This window comes from Diadema antillarum, unplaced genomic scaffold (genome assembly GCF_040938485.1).
Source record: "Diadema antillarum isolate AM-2024a unplaced genomic scaffold, OU_Dant_1.0 scf00000227, whole genome shotgun sequence".
NCBI classification, from domain to species: domain Eukaryota; kingdom Metazoa; phylum Echinodermata; class Echinoidea; order Diadematoida; family Diadematidae; genus Diadema; species Diadema antillarum.
Window position 1 is genome coordinate 353,264 of NW_027271116.1, and position 20,117 is coordinate 373,380.

General features: G+C 37.8%; 1 protein-coding gene across 1 annotated transcript in view; it reads left to right on the forward strand.

The window, feature by feature from the left end:
- The window catches only part of LOC139724770 (uncharacterized), a 94,222-nt gene that overhangs the window by 22,166 nt on the left and 51,939 nt on the right, over positions 1 to 20,117 (forward strand). The gene's annotated exons all lie outside the window — the stretch shown is intronic.

The following is a 20,117-nucleotide window of genomic DNA, read 5'->3' on the forward strand; positions in this document are numbered from 1 at the left end:
CCATTTTAGGGCTAAAATCACTTTTAGAATGGCTGCTACGAAGGCGGCTTTATGATAGAATTACGCACAAAAAAAAAAATCAGGGAATGGTCATAACTCTAACTGTGGGGCTTCAAGGGTATCACGTAGCAAAACCATTGATATGATTAGGTGCAAGTAGGCCAAATGTTTGATTTTAAAGCTATTTGGATCCTAAACAATTTTTTTTTTTTTTGCGTTTGTGTTTGCTCAAAAGGCCCCTCAGCCACATGACAGTGTCATTACCATCAATCTCCCGATATATTGGTTTAAAAGACTACCTGATAGGGCTAATGTGTGTCATATCGTCCTTCACAAAGCATTGATGTGTTAAAAGTATTAGAAGACAACTCCCCTTTCACAAAAATCATTGTGCTGTCTATCACTTTTAGAATTACCCCCGAAATGACTTTCAAATCAGCAATCTACCAACAGATGGTAAAATTATGCAGCAGATAAGTAATGTTAACTGTCTTAAAAGTTGTCACGCTCAGGAACAAGAAGACTGATAATTTTCAGTCTTAGCCTATGTTGGGTGACAATGGCTGCCACACGGGCCAACAGCATTTATATATAAAAGATTACTAATTATTTGCCAATTATTGTAAAGTCTATTTCCAGAAAAAAAAAAGAGATCTGGCGCATGGTCTTCAAGTAAGACAACCATAATATAAAAATTCTACAGGTCAAGTAGAGACTGGCTTATCTTGTTATCTAAATATAGAACATGTTGTTCACATAACATTAAAAGTGCACACGTGAAACCATACCGGCAGCCATTTCAAAATTAATTCAGCACAACGATGGCGTTAATGAATATATGCCCGTAATTTTTAAGTAAGTAAAAATACAATGCCTATTGTTTTCCTCTGTACTGAAAAATCGTGCATCTCAATGAGCATATTCAACAGAATTTTGCAATTTCAAGGTTAGCATTGCACTTTGCGGCAATTTTATCACATTACTTAGAGGTTTTCAGAATTTGGCTCTAAACACATGGGCTTTAAACACTATACTAATGCAAATTATACCAAAAGTGGATATTACACCCCTGATTGTAAAAATTGCCATTTTTATGTTGTTAAGATGTGGAAAAAATGCTCCTGCATGGGGTCATCCAGAATATGCCAAGTACCGGTAACTTATTGCTAGGAAAATAATCAGACCTCAGACTTTTCTGTAGGTATGCACATGTACTGCTGATTCAAAGGAAAAGTCATCCCAGGGTTGAATATTTATTGTACCAGCATTGCAATTAAAACTTTTTAAGGACTGTACAAAAAAGAGACACACAAATGTCAACAGCCCAGCCATTTCCACTTGATCTTTGATTTTTAAGGGAGTATTTTGGGAGGATTAGTATTCTTTATATCCTTTCTTCAATGTAAAATGCTCTATCATTATGTAAAAAGGAAGCAGAGATTTTAACAAGTGATTAATCAGTTGGAAATGTTGCTCAATCATTTTTTTTTCTTGAAATAGTTGTGATGAAGGATATGATAATGCAACTACCATAATGGTTTTTGTTTCTATTATTCCAGGGTAGGAAAGTTTTTGATCCATAGCAATAAAACAATGGGTAAAACGTTCATTGTGAGATTTTTCATGCTTAGTGCCAGGATAAGCCCAAGAGGTGACTTTAAAATAATAGCACTACTTTGTAACAGGTTTTGTGCCGACTGACATTAATTTCTATTTCTACCATGTCTTGTATGTGAGTAGCAATTAAGTCTACTACAATGTATTGTACCACTCTTACCATCACCGTTGGCTGTTCATTAAAAATTGTTTTAAAAAATCTCATGGAAATTTGTGTTAGTGACATGTTATGATGTTGCATTCACCTTACTCATCTCCAGACATTGGTGAAATTTTAAAAAGAATATGTATGTCATTGTGTAGGCATTGTTACATATTCATGCCACAGAGACCCATACCAATTTATGAAATAGATTAATTGAATACTAAACTCTATTTCTAATCCACACTATTAAGGAATGTTAGCTCAACTGAGCCTCTGTCTCAGGTTTATATTATATCACCTTTCTATGGTGAAGAATAACAATTATAATTGCAGATCCTGGGGTGTCCCTTTAGGCAGAAATCAGCCATATGACTAGGGGATGAATGCAATTTCTTGAATGGGGGGCCCCTAGCTGTGTTTCCATGAAGACAAATGGACCCCTTTTTTCTCTTGATCCAACAGTAGAACAGCAACATTACAAGCTGTATATGTGTGTTCATGGGTAATTTAAAGATGTCAGTATTTGTGAAAGTTATTATTGTCAATTTCTTGGTGATAGGGCCTACAATTTGACTATCTCATGGCCTGTATATATATATACACAAAGTATGATTGAATTTTATGACTGCGCTCTGTGCCAATGAATTTTATTTTGTATTCACTTCAAAGTGAACTTGCAATGTTGAATGCTGATGAGAGTTTCATCATAAATGTACATTTCAATTTCAATGAATATTCTGTGTGTGTCACATGAATTTTCTATTGGACACTGATTTATTAATGCATATATACATGTATATATATCTGTACTCTATGCAAGATATACAATGTACATGTAAATTCACACATTCCTCATCTGTTCGTTAATTCGTTCAATAAGTGTACCAAATTGTCAAGCCACCAAGGCTTTTACTTGTATACTCATTTACACTTCTTAATTTACTGTTACTTTGTTCATTGAAATTTTACATGATTGTAACCCTTCTGTTTTATATTGAATGTTTAATGTGCATATTGTATTATACATGTATATTGTTTGAATCACAAAGAATGAAATACATGATCAATCAATCAAGTTCACACATTATTAACAAATCAAGCACATATATATATACACTCGACCAAAAAAGTAAGTTCCCCCTAGCATTTTTTCACATATCTCAAAAAAATATTTGATCGATTTTGATAATTCCAACATTTATGAATGCGCAATTTTGTTACGCATCCTTTGAGGTATAAATCATTGCGTAAGAACAATGGCTTCATTCTTAAATCTGACATTTTCTGGTTCAAGGTGCCAGAAAAAAAGTTGCACTTTTGGTTCCGTATAGGATAATGTGTGCATTTTGAACATTGAGCACAGTCATCATTCAAGATGACTGCACAAACACGTTGTTAGGCAGACAACCTGAGCTGATTCTACACTTTTATTTTTTATTGTGAGAATCATGTGACATACCAATAGCACATCTTTAGAGGTATGGGTAATGAACAGTGTTGGAGTTGGTCTATTTCATTTGTTAAATGTTAACAACGTGTAACATTTATTGCCTATAAAATGTTTGAAAGAAAGAGGAGGGAAGGAGGTTTTTAGAAAATTTCACGAGGTGATTGCAGCAGACAATGGACGTTTAGATCCAGTATTGAATGTTTTGTTTCCTTCTCAACTCATGTAAAGTGAAGAAAAATCGTATGACCCAATAGCTTGAGACCATTAGCATCATTCAGGTACCACAGATTTGGCTTTTTTAACCTGATCAAAAGGACAAGATTTCAAGGCTTTATTTGCAAACAATCCAACAAGTTTTCATGATCTAATGGGAAAAATGTCGGTCTGTTGACAAATGCATACTAAAGCAGTGCCAGTTTTTTCAATAATTGTCTTGACCATGCATGTTACAACATTGTAAGCATCACACATGAAAAGACCACACATATGACAGAGACTATCCCATAAAGCTCAACACAAGGATTGTTTGTGGTTATGACTTAAAGAAAAATGTGGCATCTCACACTCATCTGTCCAATTGTCACCTCAAGGTCCTTCCTGCACTCTCGTTGTTGAAAGGAAATGTATAAGATAGTTATGCTTCGAACATGTGATGCTTACATTAATTTGGCAAATATTTTGACAGATGGTTGATGAATATGATGCTTAACCATACATTTAAATCTAATGTAAAACAAGTAATCTATCTCTCTGAAATTTAATGCTAGTAATTTGTCTACATTGATAATGATGCACCAATAAAATTGTGTAGATCTAGATGTTCACTTCTTGTACAGTTGTAGATCAGTTATGCTCTACACAGCCCAGTTTCAGTTAAACTTGCAATTAGCTGTATGATTAACAATTGAAGAAAATAAATGTGAGTTTTCATCTTTAGAGGGTTTGCCTGTTTGGCATTATTTGTCATACATTGCATTCAAATTTGTGTTACCGTATGTGATATTAGAGGTAACCTCTTGAATGTACCCTCTTAGGCCTCTGACCTGTGTCTGTAAATATGTTATATGTTTCATTGGGTCTTCATATATTTCACTTGTTCATGATTGTTCTCTTCATAAGAGGTTTGAAGAAAAAGTTTTACCCATTCATTGATATTATTGCCTCACATTTTTAAAAGTAACCAATGCAGGAATGTGGTGCTTTAATGTGAAAGAGACATCGTTAAGTTTTCCCGTGCACAAACCTTTCCAGATATTTTTTAACGCAAATGATTGTAACTGGTCTATCGATCTTTGTCAACACAAAATTTTTCCAAATATCCTCTGGTAAAGCTTTGGAGTTTGGAGTAGGAAAATGTGTATGGTGGGGCTTAGCTAGGTATTATGGGGTCAATTTGCATAAAACTCAGCTGTTTCATATTTTATTTCGAAAGCAGACTAGTCGTTTTATTTCCATTGCACCATGGCAGCTGGAAGTTCACATATTTCAAATCGTCCAATGATGAAAACAATCATAAAACACTTAGTTCAAAATAATCCACTTGTGTGTGCACAATGTTCTCCACTTATTACATGTTAAGTGTACCTTTATGCACCATTTATCATCATATATCAATATACATGATTCATTCAATTTTGTACATTGTATATTTCCTGCCCTACTTTCTATAATGTACTCCAATACTGAGGCTTAAGAATAAACCAATGACTTGGAATAATATTTGCTCTCGATCAGGAATATTGAGTAAGAGTGGTGAACGTGAATGTGTGCATTGAGTCTTTGATGAGCAAGTTCAGCTATGCAAGTGTGCCGAGAACATGTTCATGAAAAATATACAAGTGGATGTTGGGAGGCATTGTCTATGTGGATGTGCGGACGCATTGTATCATGTTGTCCATGTTGGGACGCATTATATGGATGTGCAGACGCATTATATGTGGATGCGGGGACGCATTGAATATGTGGATGGGACGCATGTGTGAATGGGACGCGTGTAATGTGGATGTGGGAACGCATTGTATATAATGTTGTTGTTTGGCTACCAGTCACGTATACAAATGACTCTGCAGCCATTTTCTTTTCTTGCATGGACTTGCCATGGCAACAGGGCGTCGCTGGGGGGGGGGGGGGGGGGGGGGATGAACACCCCCACACGCCGGGAATCTGTAGGTCCCTTTGCAATTTTGTTGGCCTATTCGTGATTTTGTCGGTCCAATTGAGAGGACCTCATTTCACGGAGCCTCTGCTCTGTCACAAGGCCGTCTTATCAGGCCAGCGAGGTGTTTTTCGCACGCCTTTTGGTGAGTCAAAGTGATTTACCTTACACCTAGATCACTTTGAAAATTCATAACTCTTGAATGGATTATCTGATTTTGCTCAAACTTTCACAGTTTTCTTCTCTAATTTTTCTGCATCTATTGAATGCACACACATGTCTGAATTTCATTCCGCTTTAAATCGGCTGGCCTTTGTGAAATCTACAAGGCTTAAGTTTCCTTTGTTTTCAAGCTGATATATGCCCAGCGAAATGGCTCCTCAGTCTTAAATTTTGTCTTCACTACTTCAGGTCCCTGGAAGAGGCATGCATTGAAGTATTGACATACCACCGTTGGTCTTGTCAGACATGGTTGTAGGCAAGGTTGAAGTATTCGCATACCACCCTTTGTCTAACAAGGCACGGGGGGGGGGGGGGGGGGGGGGTACGCATGGCTGAAGTATTGGCATACCATCATCATCTAGCAAGATAAAGGGTGGTATGCGAAAACTTCAATAGAAGTTATGGTGGGCCGTGCATGCCATCACAACTGCGTTTCCTTGCTCTTGACTTAATAAACGCGAAAATTTTCGAAAATGACATCGTTTCGCTAAATAAGCATAGAAGAAAAACTACTCAACCAAAATCGATTATCTTGGTGTCATTTTTTTTTTCTGCAGGAATTACAGTACTCGATAAGGCAAATAAAAAAGAATTTCTGCTGTCGTAAGGTCTCGAAAATCGACCGTGACGCTCATTGGGCCACCCTGTATATGTGGATGTTGGGACGCAATATATAGAAGTGGATGTAGGGACACCGTATTACACCTGGTTATGGGGAACAATATCCCCTTACTGAGGTATGACACAGATACACAAAATATTACCTCCTGTTAAATAATTTTTAATTGTAGTGTGTATATTATGATATATAGTTTCCAAACAAACTACGCTATATACTGTATGCTGCTTTAAATATCGTCACAGAAACCATGGGAACCCCAAGTCCCCGTAAACATATCTTATGTGGATATGGGTACGCATCATATTATGTGGATGTGGGGGATGCCTCCTACTGGTGTTCTGCGTGGACCTCTGCTAGCAATCCCCGTGAGTCACCCGGAAAAAGTTTTGAGCAAGCTCAAAACTTGGCTGCAGGTAAATCGGACTTGCTTGCGCAACCACGGGCGGCTACATGCAAGGTACTGTCACATTGCAGGCCATCTGCGAGGACCTCCGGGTAGCAGAAATTGTTCTCCGCAAGTCACAAGCAAGGTTTGCCCGGAAAGGAATGACGAGCCCTTGAGCATGCTCAAACTTGTTCCTGAGTGGCGAGGATTGTCTGCATATATGTGCACACAGAACACCGGTAGAAGGGTCATAGCGGTAGCACCTCGCAGGCAACTCCCACGCAATTAGCCCGTAACTAGAAGGTTAGTATAGAACGTAAGTAGCACACATCCAGCAGGAAAGACGCACGCAGCCTCAAACTCTCCCATAATCCTTGTCAGCCCGCAGAAAATGACCCTGCGTACTGGAAAATCCATACACGGAACAAGCCCGCGTATAGCTTGTCCTGAAAGGTGTGACAAGGCCTTTATGTTTTGTAATATAGGACATTACACATGCAGCAATTATCTCAAGTCTTGGGAATTTCATTTCATACCTTAATAGTGTAATTATACTCTTCGTTGTTAAAGTAAGCTTAACCAATTTTGTTCATCAGTTTCATTTCTTTGCGGTAGCATTAGGTTTCACGTTGGCGATATTGTCATATTTCCCATATTTCATTACATAACAACACTTTGTGACACGTTTAGATTTGTTTCCAGTTTCAAGGTCAATAATCTTTCCAGTCTGATATATTGTCTTGTAAGGTCAAACTTACGGATTAAAAGAAAAATCAAACAAAACATTTTACCCAGTAGCTATATGAAAGCACAAATGCAATTTGATACGGTTATATTAATGTATAGACATAATATCATAGATTATATATAAGTTTAAAACATGACTTGTATAGCCTTTAATTGCTGTTGTTCAACATAATCGCTTGATTAATATTGCGGGTTGTAATCAGGGCCGACGTAGCATTTTCAAAAGTGGGGTAGCCCACTTCCGGGCGTCGTGAGCTAACAAGCAAAAAAAAAAGTCTTCCTTCTGCTCGACGCTGAAATTATTTCAATCAGTATTTCCTTTGAACAACACCAAAGTCAATCATACGCGTTTTAAAACACCCAATGTCAAAAAGCAATTTCAAGTCCATACCAGCTGTCGAACTATCATTCGACTTTGAATATCAACACGGCAGTTTAAACATCCACAGCCACATCATGCACGCATGTATTGATACACACCATAGAACGCGGTTACCTGTCGTTTTCTTTTTATCGCTCTTTTATACTGTTATATGGCAAAGCGGCTGTACTTTGTGTAAAATTATGTACGAAATCATGACAAAAGTATAAAAATATACTACTGGTGTAGAAAATGAACAACAACAACAACATACATGCATGGGACGTGATGGATGAAGGCACTAATTTCACCTTGTAAACATTTACACGTGGAAACCAGGTTATGCTACCGGTATATAATATATATATATATATATATATATATATATATATATATATATATATATTGTTTTGTTTGTTTGTTTGTTTGTTTGTTTTTGCTGCTGCTGCATGCATGGTATCTCCTAAAAATTTGAATCCGACTCTTTCGGTCAGCTAGCGAACTGATGTATATTGTGTGACTATTAAAGACTGTTAAAATAGACATGTCAAGTATTAAATAATTTATTAATCTCTTTGTTAATTCATTCATTTATTCAATGTACTTGTATATTTATTCATTTATTCATTCATTTATCTATTTATTTATTGAATTATTCATTAATATATTCATTTAGTGATTTAGTCATTCAAACGTTTATCTAGGAAGAAAGAATATATTAGCAGCTGTTTTCATCGAAGTCCTATATGAACATATTTTGGGCAGTCAGAGACTAAAGCCAAAAGATAGGGATAGAGAAGGCTGCAACCAAACGATTGGGAAAGCGTGATCTAAAGAGTGCAAAGGGCTGCTGCAAAATGATCAAAAGGGCTGCGAGATTATGACTGAAAAGGCCGCAGCCAAACCCACCAAAGGGCCGCGGGAAGAGCGCCAAGGGGAATAGAATGTAATGCCAACCAAACGCTTATAGAATTCGGCATATACAAAATAGGTGGTACAGGTACAATAGATTTCAGACACCCCGACCTGTCCATAGTGAGATCTCCAATGCCATTGTTATGTCCGGAGAAGATGGACACTTCCGCGATGGGCACCGTGAATCGATCATCACCCATTGTCTTTCCCAAAACAAACCTTTGTTGTGATAGCAACGGAGGCTGAAACTGTGTGATTGGTCAGCTCAGTGGTGCATTTCCAGCAACATGCATATTAGTTCACAACCTCTATTTATCATAGAAGTAAGCTCAATAAATACCCGAAAAAAGTTTCTTTTCCTCGGAATGACGAATGACAGGTATAAACTCTAGATAGTCCCGAAGATCAAATTCGTTGCAGGTACAATATATTTGATAATCACAGGCCTGCGAAAGGCCGGAAAAACTACGTCGCTGATGTACATGTATTAAAATGTAAAAAAAAAACCCCAAAAAACAACAGAACAAACACGCATGCATTGCGTGTGAAGAACACATACACCAAAATGGTCGCGGAAAGAATGATGGGAATAGAATACAAACTTTCCAAAACATCTTTCTTCTTGCTCGAGGGACAGGTCTGTGGATATGTTGCGTGTGTGTGTTTATGTGTGTTTGTTTGTGTAAGAGCTGACTTGTTTGTCATTTATACTATTAAAAAGTAGTGAACGTCCATATGTATTGATATTGATATGCATACTGCAATCTCAATGAGATCAAGCTGTTTTTGTTAAATATAAATATATATATATATATATATATACGGTATATATATATTATACACAAATATGTATATATAATATACATATATATATATATGTACTGTGTGTGTGTGTGTGTGTGTGTGTGTGTATTTACTGGCGGTTTGTCTCTCATTAGGTATGCATTGTAGCCCTGTGTATACGGTAGTTTTGTATGATCTAAGATTCCATGATTATTTTTTCTCCTCCATGGTCGCTCTATGACTATTTATAATTAGTATTTCTCGAAATCTTTTCCACTGTCTAACTTTTTTATTCCCCGTCATGCTTAGATGTGATAAACTCCCAAGTTTCCAAACGACAGGTGTAATGTCGCGGAAATGATTTCAATCAGTGTTTTCTTTTGAAATCCAGGAAGAAAGAATATTAGCAGCTGTTTTCATTAAAATCCTGTATGAAGTTTGGGCAGTCAGAGACTGCAGTCAATAGATAGTGATCGAGAAGGCTAGAGCCAAACGATTGGGAAAGCTCGATCCAAGAGTGGAAAGGGCTGCTGCAAAATGATCAAAAGGGCTGCGAGATTATGACTGAAAAGGCCGCAGCCAAACCCACCAAAAGGCCACGGGAAGAGCGCCATGGGGTATAGAATGTAATGCCAACCAAACGCCTATAGAATTCGGCATAATACAAAGTGGGTGGTACAGGTACAATAGATTTCAGACACCCCGACCTGTCCATAGTGAGATCTCCGATCCCATAGTCCGGAGAAGATGGATGATCTTGGAATTATGAACACAGTCATTGCATACAACTTGGAAGGAAGGTATTCCTGACATGCTCTCATACAAAGATCCCCTTTCTCTTCATTACCACAAAGTCAAATTGGATGATATTTCCTTTATCGTGTATAAAGATGGGGGTAATAGTTATATAGTTTTGTTCCTTAAAATTGATTTTGGATTGATTCACTACTTTTACACAATCATTGCGGAAGGTCCGATTGTATTTCTTTTTCTGGGGGGAGACATACGGTCGAACTTTGTTTACCTCAGGTAAAATGATATTTTAATGGCTGTTCTCGAGGGTAACTGACCATCGTCTGATAGTACCATAACAGCTCAGGGAAAAACCACCCTTATCATACCACGGAGACTTCCAAGACTCTGACAGCAGAGCGACGAAGGTTGCTCTATTTTGTTTATTTTTTTTCGCAGGATTCAACGTATTCAATACCACTTCCATATCGAGCTACAGCCTTGTCCATTAAGCAAATGCTGAATTGCTCTCTATCAATTGATAGGTTTCATCGGCAGACAACATGGGTGGGGGGGGGGGGGAGAACAACAGTTGAGAAGTGTTCATGGTAGATTTTATATTGGCTATAATCAATAATCAATGTACATGTATGAGTCTCATTGGTCCAGTTTTGTCTGTTTTGCTGTAATAAGCGAAAATGCAAGTGTTGCACAGTGTGCGTATTTGCTGAATTTGCTTGGAATAAGTTCGTCTTCATGTGATTGCGGGCATTTCTCCGCTTCGATTTGTTTCTCATGATTATGTGTTTGTATTGTACGGGGATGGTAAAAAAAAAGAACTGTACGCATCCATATCTCCCTGTGAGTGAATGAGTGGTGCAGTGCCGACGAGGGTCCTACGCACGCTTTTGGAAATAATTAGAAGCAAGTCGTCCAGTCTCGTGAGATTTTAGCTTTGTATCTAACAACTCTTCAAGCGTTCGTAAGAGCATACATATCTCACTTGGGGTAGAATTCAGGTATTTTTGATATTCCTGTTTAATGTTAAGGTATTTTTTTTCTCAAATAATATGAGTTTGTGTATTATTATCGTCAAGGATTAACTTTGCATTTCTTCATTTATATAGAGTATTGATATTGTGTTGATGTTATGATGTAAAAAGGAATGTCCTTGATTTGTTATTTTGTGTTTGTTGAACTGTTATAGTTTGTCATTCTGTTGCAGGGCCCCCTAGGATAACAGTGTTTAAACCACTGATGGGGCTCCCCTGGGTAAAGAAAACTGAATAAATAGATAAATAAATAAACGGCATGGATTTGAAAGTCCACGAAAAAGATAGGCTGTACCAAGTGGTCGCAGAGCAGCCTGTAACCCTAATATTGGCGATGACATGGCGTGATGAGACTTGCGTACACCATGCCATACAAGAAGCTGCTCCAGTGGAATGCAAAAACAAACAAATAAACAAACAAACAAACAAACAAACTACGCATTGCACAGACACTGCAGAGAACTCGCACAAATCAGGGAGGGGTCACCTCTCTGCACCGATGCATAAATGGAGATCATACACATGCACACATATTCAAGCATAAATGTATATGCGATAACCAGGTGCATGTGCTATAGTAAAATATCTTACACTATTTTACCCTTTCTATTACTTTTTCTGTGCTCATTCAGGCTTAATGCAAGAATTAAACGTTTAAAAGGAATGACACCTTAATTCATGTTTCCCACTGATAATCGCATTATCAGTACAAGCCACATGTAATCCACAGACTGATTGTTTTTTACAGAAGATCGAAGCCGAAATCAAGTTGAAGACGAAGAAGATGGTCATCGAGCGACGGTGTCTTCCCTGGCTGCTGAAATCAAAGCACTCCGTCAACAAGTGGACTCACAGCAACGACTCCTCAAAGAACTTCACGCTGTAGTCATCGCAAAGTCCCGAACGGTGCAGAGAAACGTCGTAGAAGAATTGCAGGGCAGCAACACGAGCATGAGGATCGGTGATGATGAGCACGGCATTGTGGTCAACAGAAAGAGATTCCTGCATGTGCTTGCAAGAGCAAAGTGCGGTCAATCTCTTCTGTTGAAGACAATGAGCTTGGTCTACGAAGGCGATGAGTTGGCCGGTTTCAGCTTCAACGGTGATCGCACTGTTGACCCACCGCTTTCTGCCCTCATCGATGACCAGCGTTTCAAGGCTATCAGCAGCCAAGTGGCAAAGTCATATCCCAGATATGACAGTCCTGGCAAAATCCGCATTTTGCGAGACGCGGTGAATGGCAAATGTCGTAAAATCCGTCGAAAGAGGAGGATTTCAAGGGCGTTAATTCGCCCTTCTCTATCGAACCCAAACAGCTCTTTTCAGAGCCATCATATGATCAAGAAAGAATAATAGTCCTTTATGTAACAAGTGCAAATAGAATGCACATAGAACGCTCTCACACATGTTATGTATATAGACGCACCCCCATGCAAAAACATATATTGATTCCATATGTATGTGTATATACATATAGTACATAGTATATATATATGTAATCATGCCACACGCAACTAAAAAACAGCACATACTAAAACAAACAGCATATCACATAAAAAAGCTGGGGTCGGTGTAGTGTAGTTTCTAGACGTTTTTATTTCGTGTTTATTTCTCCGAGATGAAGTAAGCAGAGTGAGAGCGCATACCCAATGATTGCGACGCCACAACCGTTTTTGTCGCAATCACTGGGTATGCACCCTCACTTGGCTTAGTGGGCTTCTACACAATACACAAGCTGCAACTCAGAGAAATAAAGACGAAATAAAAGCGGCTAGAAATTAAGACTAGGGTCAGTAATGCTTGTCGCTATTGGGGCACTGAAAATGACAAACTTATCACAGTTCTTGCACTTATTTCATGAAAAATTCATCAAAACTGCATACAACTATATATGTACACGTTGCTAGAGATGTCAGCAAAACAGTGGGATTCATTGTAAGTTATAATATTGTGCATGGTAACCATGGTAATGGGATGCCTACAGGTGATTGGTAACCCCCCCCCCCCCCCCAAAAAAAAAAGAGAATATATATATATATATATATATATATACATCATATATATCTGGAATTTGGACAGATTTGTTTCTTTTGCCTTTCGTGCACATCACCCATTGTAGACCTACCTCAACACTGTTAAATTAGCCTGGATAAAAGAGAAAAGACGCCCGAGAGTTTTCCCTCATTGTCTCCATAGCATTAATTCATTACTGCACGTTTTGATACAAATTTAAATATCATGATTTTTTTTTCATTTTATTCTATATATATATATATTTACAAAAGCTAACGAACACAAAAGCACGTTTAATTCTTTGGTGGATAATCCAGCGCACGGGTGTATTCCTTCTTTACAAAGAAATTTATCTGCATTCTTGAATAAACTTCCTTTACGAACATGAACAATTATTGCTTTCCTCTGCTCTCTTCCAGGATTGTTTTGCATAACCATTGCTCTGTTAATGCTCAAAAGAGCTAACATTAGAATAAAATTGGCTTTGCTCTCTGCATTCACCTATATTTTTAAGTGAAATTTGTGTCCATACATTACTAAAAACTACATTTGCCTATGTACTTTGAAGTCAAATTTGTGTTGAAAGTACGACGGATGCTACTTTTTCATGCATTTTACTATTCGAAAATGATATCTTTCTTTCAATGGCCGTTTATTATGCCTTTGTTTACAAATATTGCTGTAACTTGAGAATGCTTCAGTATATTCCTCACATAAGTTGTACACAAAATATGCAAAAGGAAGGACATGCTCATTGAGCTTTTTGAAATTATGGGCTTTAGTTTTTGAGTTATTGACAGCTGAATCATGATTGGATAATACTAGTTGCCTTGGCAGCAGAAGATCTTTTTTATACAATAGTCAATAAAAAGGTTATTTTTTAATTGCATCTATAAAATTAAAAAAAGTTTGCAGCAGTAGGAGGCATTTTGGGGGTTACCAATCACCTGTAGGCATCCGCTTACCATGGTAACCATGTACAATATTATAACTTACATTGAATCCTACTGTATTGCCGACATCTCTAGCAACGTGTACATACAAAGTTTTATGCAGGTTTGATGAATTCTTCATGAAATAAATGCAAAAACTGTAGTGATAAGTTTGGTATTTTCAGTGCCCCAATAGCGACAAGCGTTACCGACCCTAGTCTTTATTTCTAGTCGTTTTTATTTCGTCTTTATTTCTCTGAGTTGCAACTTGTGTATTGGGCAGAAGCCCGCTGTATTGCGCTAATCCGGGTGAGGGCACATACCCAGTGACTGCGATTTGGGCGTCGCAATCACTAGGTATGCGCTCTCACTCTGCCTACTTCAACTCGGAGAAATAAAGACGAAATAAAAACGTCTAGAAACTACACTATACCGACCCCCAGCTTGGTGCGAAAAGTTAGTTTGCAGGCAAAACCCTTGTTTGTCGAAGAAAAAGTATGCGTGCGCTAAGACTACTACACGCACCACTGCACTGGCGCATGTAGCAGTGCTAGTGGTGAGTGTAATAGTCTTGGCGTGCGCAGACCCCTTTGCGTTTGTTCAAACAAATAATGATGAAAAATGGCCAGTAAAATTCTACTGACACCACAATATGGAACCACATACCTCCTGGGGATGTTCATGGAGGTCCCATCTACCACCCTGTCTGGTCAAACCTTTTCTGCAGGGTGGGTTGAACGAACTCCTTAATTAAGCCTCCTACAGGAATTAGCGCCTTGACTACGGAGCTGACCATCAATCACGCAGTTTCAGCCTCCGTTGCTATCACAACAAAGGTTTGTTTTTGGAAAGACAATGAGCAATGATCGACTCACGGTGCCCATCGCGGAAGTGTCCATCTTCTCCGGACATAACAATGGGATCGGAGATCTCACTATGGACAGGTCGGGGTGTCTGAAATCTATTGTACCTGTACCACCTAACAAACAAATAAATAAATAGATAAATAAATAAATAAGCACATAGATTCATGAATTGATAGATACTTGACATGTACATTTCAACATTCTATAATAGTCACGCAATATACATCTGTTCGTTAGCTGACCGAGAGAGTCGGATTCAAATGTCGGACGATGCTAAGCATGCAGCATAAAATGTACAAACTGTACCGGTATTATGACTTCGCTGAGACATGCTGGTTTAAATGTGTAATTGTTTGCAAGGCGAAATTAGTGTCTGCATCCGTCACGTCCAATGCAGGTATGTTTGATGTTGTTGTTCATTTTCTACATCCGCAGTATATTTTTATCCTCTTGTAATAATTTCGTACATACATTTCGTACACAAAATACAACTGCTTTGCCATAAAAACGATAAAAAGAAAACGACTGGTAACGCCATTCTATAGTATACAAATGATGCACAGGATAGAGTGCGTTAGTGTAGGCGTATAGTGCACTCGAGGGTATGCCGAGTGCATGTTGCACTACATTGTAAATACCCGAGAGTGAGCTACGCCTCCACTAACGCCCCGAAATAATCCTGTGCATCATTTGTTTTATAACATGGGTCGAAAATTTGAAAACTAACAGCATTTGTCAGTGTTTTCCACGTACCTTTGTGGGTCAAGACGTCCGAGGATGTTCGTCCCAAACATTTACGCACGTCGCACTCGGAAATCCCGCACATGTAAGTACTGTACGTATTAGCGTAGACGTCTATACGTATGCCACATGATTGTTGTGCACAAGAAAGGCCGGCTGGCAGCCCGAACGAGAAGTTGTTTACAGGATTGACAGCGCGTATGGTAGCGCGCGACGCACTTGTAACAACTGATTAAGTACGCACTGCTAGTGTAAACATTGTGACGTCAGTGACTTTACGCTTTTTTGCAAGGCCGTGCATGATAGTAAAAATTAATGCACGCACACGTGACTCATTTCAGCGCTTCCAATTGGCTACATTCTTGAACCCATTTTATAATGTGTATCCATACACGCATGCGTGACGAGGATCTATGGATGTTTAATATTAAACTGCCGTGTTGATATTCAAAGTCGAATGATAGTTCGACAGCTGGTATGGATTTGAAATTATCTTCTGACATTGGGTGTTTTAACAGCACAATAAGATTGACGTTTTTATTGTTCAAAGGAAATATTGATTGAAATAATTTCCGCGATATGATACTTGTAGTTTGGAGTCTTGAGAGTTTATGATAATAGAATTACGATGGTGAAAAAAAGGAGTTAGACAGATTGGGAGGATTTCGAGAGATACTGATTATAAAAAGTCATAGCGCGATCATGGAGGAAAAAAATAAATCGTGGAATCTAAGATCATACAAAACTATACACAGGGCAACAATGCCGGCATACCTAATGAGAGACAAACCACGAGTAAACACACACACACACACATATATATATATATTATATATACACACATATATATATATATTATATATATATATATTATATATATATATACACTCAGCAAAAAAAGTAAGTTCCCCCCTAGCATTTGTGAATATATCTCAAAAAGTATTCAACCGATTTTCATAATTCAACAGGAAATGGATAAAGAATTTTATTACTCATAACATGAGTGGCAAACCATTGCCACCAGATATCATTATTGGTGTGAAAAAATGCATTTTATGTCAAAATGCATGGAAACAAAAGTTGCACTTTAGTGATTTGCAATGACTTTTACACAAATAATCAAACAATCACTCATGATTCTGAACATTTAAGCATGGGTTATTGCATATTTCTCTATCTCTTTCTTTTCATGAGCATACAGTGAAGCATTTGATAATTGATAATTATGTCCACCATCTGCAATGACCAGCCGCCATCTCCTCCTCATACTGTTAACTAAAGTTTGTACTTGGCGCTGCTCAATGTTGGCCCATGCTCTCTGCAAGATGCGCTGAAATCCTTGCAGTGAAATGTCATCTTTCAATTTCTTGCTCGCTTTCCGCTTCATGATATACCAAAGATTCTCTGCTGGATTACAGTCAGGGGATCTTGCAGGCCACTCCATACGTTCGATGCCATTTCCCTCAGCAAACCGATTTACAACTTGAGGGCATGATGCAAAATGCCCACAGGCACATTAATGTGATCAACCTGAATTGGAATTACAAATCACATGGCTTCTACCAATATTTTCATATTGTGAAGGCCTATTGTTAAAAAAGTATGCATAACATCTGTTTAATAGGGAAGAACATTGTACCTGAAGAAATTCCTGAGAATTACACAATTTAAAAAGATCATTTGCTAACTTACATAGGACATGTATACAATATGCTTCCTATGGCCTAAAGTGCAACTTTTTTCCCATGCATTTTGACATAAAATGTGATTTTTTTACACCAATAATGATATCTGGTGGCAATGATATATGCCATTCATGTTATGAGTAATGAAATTCCCTATCCATTCCCGTTCGAATTATGAACATCCGTAAAATACTTTTTGAGATATATCTAGATATCACTAGTTATAGAAGGACGTTCAACTGATTTGTCTTTAATAGCAAAAAATGACAGACAAGTGAACACAATACGCACACAACATATCCACAGGCCTGCATGCATTTGAAATGCACATTCAATTCAATATTGTGTGCATCCGTTCATCAAAAAAGAAACGTCCGTATAGACATGCAAACAAAAATATGCACGCAATTATATCAAAAAAAGTATAGCAATGAAAGGTCATGGACACGTGTAAAGCAGGGCTTATATCGATGGGGTCCAGTAACAAAATTATAATTATTTTGACACAAATCGAAATCTGTATTTAATACATTTTAAACAGATTTAATAAACATGGAAAATAGACATTCGTGTAGTTTGGAAACTTCAGTTTCATTGATTGACGTGTTATTGTACACCATGAATGTGCCTAATAGCAAAAAAAAAAAAAAAATAAAAAAAAAAATAAAACACTCTTGCCTGTGCAGGCCCAAACACCCTGACTTCTATGCGTCATTACTGTCACTACTGGTTGCATGTGTTGTAATACATAAATCACCGATAACAGCAAAAGGAATAAAAATAAAAATAAAGTAACAAACCAACACACAAACACATGCGTGTGCACGCACACACACACACATACACACATGTTACGACAAATTGATTAAAATTTCTACTGTCAAACCATCATAAAAAGCCCTGATTGAAATATATTCCATGTTTGTGGCAATAAAGATCGAAAATATACATCGTTATTATTTAGAAGATAAGATACACTGTACAAACATTGAAAGCATATTGTTAAATCACATGCTTTAAGTTTCATCTTCCAGATATGGGCCATTTGAACCTGCATTCAGTATGCAAATTGCAGAGGTGAGATGAACCTATGAGGTGACAGCGTTTTATCATTTTCTGTTTTGTGCTACCTACAGGGTTCAGAACTCTAAACTTCACTACTAACACTGTGTGTAGAGTTCTGTGCTCCAGCATACTGTTCAAAGTCACTATGAGACGCTGCCACGAGAGGGCGTTGTTTTAAAAAAGTTGTTCGTCACAACAAGGAGATTGTTATTCATAAAAGGGTTTGCAAAACCCTAGCGGCGTTTTGAAAGGAAAAGCCGGAGAGCGGGCCACAGCGGGAATATGCTTGAGTACCCCGGCGTATTAACAGGCTTTTTAAAGCGCCGCTCAAAGGACCGCTGAACGGCGGCGCCGCGGTTTTCCTGCACAATGTAATCTCCCAAGGCGCCTAAACCACCAGAGTAACAACAATGAAGGGATTATCAGATTAAACTGAAATTAAGCATGCCTCATTAACACATTCTGTCCATACTTAATGCCAACTTTCAAAGCAGTAGCATCATCCTTTCAAAAGTTATTAGAGTTGAAAGTGAAGAGTGTGGACAAGGTTTTTCAGAAATGAAAAAGGGATTCTAAAGACACACCTAATCACACCATTCTACCAAAAATGTTTGAGATAAACTGCTAAAAAACACACTTTCCTGCCTGTTTTATGATACCAAATTTTAGCATAATGTAAAAGAAGACCCGCTCTTTCAGAAAATATGAAAAAGTCAAGTTCGGCTAGGTTGACCCATTTTACTTATTTTCAGTCCTCACGCAAAATCAGTGTGTGCGACTTTATGTTCGTTTTGAGGTGCACGGTCACATATGAAAACACATTCTCATTAATATCTCATTAATGGAATGGAAATTTTACAATGAAATTTAAGTCACATATATTTCAAGTTATGCGCATTCTACTCATTCTCAAAATTCATATTTTCTCCTAAAACGTGCGCGTACGCGCGTGTTGAAATATTTGTATGCTCCAATCGAGCTCAAAATTTTTTTGCACACGTTTCAGACCATTTAGAGCATTTTTTGAAAAATTGAAAAAAATCGGACGGATGCGTACGCGCGCGCGCATATATGCACGCACAGCTCATATGCAATAGAAATTTCCCGTTTTTTCACTTTGATCGGATGTCTGAAATGTCAAGGAATATTTCTACCAAGTTTCAAGTCAATCCGACTCAAAATGACGTCATACGGGCCAGTTAAAGTTGAAATTCCGTGCACGCGTCAATGGCGATATACAGTGCAACTATCCCCAAAAAAAACGCCAATTCTAAATCCGATTTTACTCGTCAGGATGGACGGTGACCCCCCATTTTCTTTACATATTCTGAAAGCTGATGAGTTGTAAATATCATTTTATGGGTTGGCAATGCTGGAAAAATGATTAAAAGGTATCAAATTTGTTAATAAAGTAAAAAAAGTAAATTTTCAAAATGACGTCCTCAAATTTCAAGTTCACTCGAGCGTATCTCACTTATCCTTTGCCGATTTTCACCCAAATTCCAGTATGTTGTAGCTTATTAAATGATCTGTCATAAATGTATAACACAATTTTGATTGGATGACGACATCACATAGTAAAAATGGATTGAAAGTAACCTTGTCAAATTTGACCAGTTTACGTGTTAT